Genomic DNA, 3555 nt, shown 5'->3' with positions numbered 1-3555 from the left:
GAAGTCAACAGAAGTCATTTTTAATTTGAATTTCTATAATACATTTCACTTACTATACTTGGTAGCTATAACACATGAGCTTTACACACAGTAATATATGAAATTCTTAGAACATAATTTTCATTGAGCAATTTTAAACACAAAACATATATGAAGGTCAAAGATGCGGACGTGGGTGCATCTACATGTAAGAAAGTTTTGGAAGATCTTTTAACAGTGCAAGGTCAAAAGAAGTCTCACGTCCATCAAAATTTCATAACCTGGAGTTTTGTACTTGCAAAAATATTAACTATCAAACATCATCACAACAACATGAAGAAGAAAAAAGTTGGTTCTCATTGACATATCAACAAGCATGTACAGAGCACATAACCAGAACTTGTTCTCTACATCAACTTCGCACTATGGTGCCCATCAGTAGCGAAGAGAGGTAGGGAGAGAGGTTCCTGTTGGGGCAGGGCTCATCAGAAGATGACCGATTTTTCTGCCCTGGCCTCTTGGAGCAATGGACGAAGGAGAGGCAGGACTGGTGCAAGCTCCTCCTGCAGACAGCTTCGGGGTTGACTGTCGCGACGCACGGTGAGCAGGCGAGCATCCATGCAGTTGGGCAACGCCCCTCAGCCCATTATAGTGAGCAAAAGTAGTTTACTAATAGTAGCAACAGCAGCTTGTGCTTTGAGAACAAGAAGCCACCAAGTGGAGAGAAGGCTTGAGGCTTGCGACTCCTGCTCCATTTTTCTTTTGCATTTTTCCCTGAAGGATTTCTGAAACTGAAACCAACATATCAAAACCCCAGTTTTTGCCTGCACTGATACTATTGAACTTCAGAAAAATAGTATAGAACAAGAACTAGACAACACAATTTTAAACTGAATAATGGGGATAGATAACAATGTGAAGGACGTATGCACTGAACTCTTTTTTTACCTGGCTGGTGAACCTTCATCAAAGCTAAAGTGGAATTGGAAGAACACACAAACAGACATACACACATATATGGAGGGAGCAATTATATGTGCACACACTTAGTAATACACGAACCTTCTGGGTTAATAATACATGAACTTCTTTGTATAGACTTTTTTCTCACGTTCACATGCACATTTGTTTTTCAAAACAAAAGCTCGATATACAATTTGGAAAAAATGGAAACATGCACGCATATATAAGTGGTTGGGCAAAACTAAAAACTGCCTGTGTATGGCCATGGAAAGCCGCAGCTAACTCTCAAGAAGCAGAGAGGTGCCTGAGGAGGTGGACGACAACTAACTCCCAAGATCTACTAGCGCTAGCAACCTCATTTGTGTAAAATAAAAGCACAGCCACATGTCAGTAGTTTGGTCTTCTGAGCAGTTTTGGCTACAGTGCAACGGAAAAGCTCTGCGGATGTACTAAGAAATCTTTTTGAACCTCGTTTCCCCATTATATCTAAACTTCATTCCGCTTAAAAACTTCCGTGTGATTTTCTTTTGCAAAATAGGACGAGATGGTTCATCATGGTGGTTGCTTAAACAGAAAGATCGATAGAAGCACCCAAGAAGAATTAGCACTCCACTGTGTTGATGCATTTTGGAGAAGAAAACTCATGCTTTCCATGTTTTGAAGGACCTTTGAAATGAACCAACATATCAAATTTTTTTGCGCCTCCAAGTATTTCAGAACTTCAGACAAGAAAATAATTAAGAAACAATGTAAGCGAGATGTGCACTTGACTATTTCACAACTCTCTGAACATAGTACAACAACAGGGAACAACACGTAAGAGAGATGGAGAGACAATGCACCTTGGGGCGACGATGTGCTAGGCAGCCACACGCCATAGCCGCCGGGCAGGGGAGGTCTATCTGTACGCTGCATACAACCCGTACATGAGAAAATGGTCAAGGGCAGCTTCCTTGTCTATTGCTGAACCTGGAAGTCTTTGGAGAAGTCCTCCAGGAAGCATTATTTCACCAAAAAGCTGATGAAAAACCATAGTGCAAATTCATTTAGGTATGAATCAACAGAAGTTCAGAAGAAGCTGGGGCACAAGTCCAGAACATGAAGAACACTTGCCGCCTGAATATTTTGGAGGAGCCTGCATGACATTTATTTGGCGCAGGGGTCTGGACTCAAAGCTCTGCGCTAGTGAGGAGCTGCGGCCGAGAACCTTGAACGACGCTGGCAAGACAATTGTAATTTGTGGCCAAGGAGGATTGGGCGCGGGGGTTGAACTCCCTGGGTTGGCGAAGTTGGACGGCCTGAGCGTCGCAGTGACGCGCACGACCAGTTGCAGGTCGGGGCCTCCTCCAGCTGTAGGTCAACGTCTGCTCTAGCTGCAGGCAGTGCCCAATCCGCACGTGCGCTCGTAGTCGCCGGCGAGGTGGAGGCGCGGTGGAAGGAGGAGCAGGCCGGCACCGTGGTGGAAGAAGGAGGGGGTGGCCGGCGCAGTGGTGGAAGAAGGTGGAGGTGGCCGGCGCCGTTGTCGAAGCAGGTGGAGGGAGGCAGCAGGAGGCGCGTCGGGGCCGGAAGGGCGGCGGCGGGAGGCGCGTCGGGGGGCGGCGGCGGGAGGCGCGTCGGGGGGCGGCGGATGGAGGCGCGTCGGGGCCAGGGTGGGCGGAGCAGCGGCGGAGGCGCGTCGCGGCCAGGGCGGGCGGGCGGCGGGGGAGCACCGGGGCCGAGGGAAGCAGCGGCAGAAGCACGCCGGGGCCGTGGGGCTAGCGGCGGGAGGCGTGCCGGAGCCAGGGAGGCGGCGGCGAGAGGTTGGCCGGGGAGGATCGTGGGAGGACGAGGGGGAAGTGGATAAGGTGGGTGCCGAGGGAATTTTTTCTTTTACGGGAAGTTCCGGTGGGCTGGCTTTTTCAGATCCAGGAACATCTCCGCGCCCCCTTATAGGCCCCCTTATATGGTAGCATTATTCTAATGGATTAGAATAACTATTTGGTTCTCGAATAGCCTCTATAAAGAGCGATTGACATGTTCCTGAACCCACGCTCGCACTACCCCACGCCCCCACTCCTCTCTGATCCGGCCACCCACCCTCGTCAGCCTCCACCTGCCTCCCGAAATCCCGACGACCGTGGCCTGGCCGACCACCCGCCGGCGTCCAGCTGCACCGACGCCGCTTCGGATCCCCCACGACCCGCCCATCGTCCCTATCCCCAGCAGGCGCATCCCTCCCCTTGCCCCGCTCAGAACGCGCCACCGCTACCAACTGGCGCTGGATCCGTCCCTCGACCCGGATCACGCCGCCTCCACCGTCCATTGCCCCACATTGCGCCACCGCCATCGTCCATCGCCCCACATCGCGCCACCGCCACCATCCCACGATGGGGATCGCACCGCAGCCACCGTCCCACGATGGAGATCGTGCCGCAGGCACCGTCCCATGATGGGGATCGCGCCACTGCAACCGCCATCGACCCACCTCCCGTCGTCGGGATCCTGCTGCAGCGCGACAACTACCGGATCCTCCCACCATGCGACCTTCCTCCACCTGCCGTCGTGAACTTCTTCCACCGGTCACCGCGACCTTCTTCCCTGCCCTGCCTCGCTGAAGATGAGCTAGTGGGCCAC

General features: G+C 51.9%; 1 long non-coding RNA gene across 1 annotated transcript; it reads right to left on the bottom strand.

Annotated features, from left to right (window-relative positions):
- Positions 1 to 313: 313 nt before the first annotated feature.
- On the bottom strand, positions 314 to 2836 carry LOC123150427 (uncharacterized). Its single transcript, XR_006475101.1, has 2 exons — positions 1785 to 2836; positions 314 to 770 (listed from the first exon to the last, which is right to left on the bottom strand). It is a non-coding gene; the product is annotated as an uncharacterized lncRNA (long non-coding RNA).
- Positions 2837 to 3555: the final 719 nt, after the last annotated feature.

This window comes from Triticum aestivum, chromosome 7A, assembly GCF_018294505.1.
Source record: "Triticum aestivum cultivar Chinese Spring chromosome 7A, IWGSC CS RefSeq v2.1, whole genome shotgun sequence".
NCBI lineage: Eukaryota > Viridiplantae > Streptophyta > Magnoliopsida > Poales > Poaceae > Triticum > Triticum aestivum.
The sequence above is the reverse complement of the archived record's forward strand: the minus strand, read 5'-3'. Positions and strand labels throughout refer to the sequence as shown.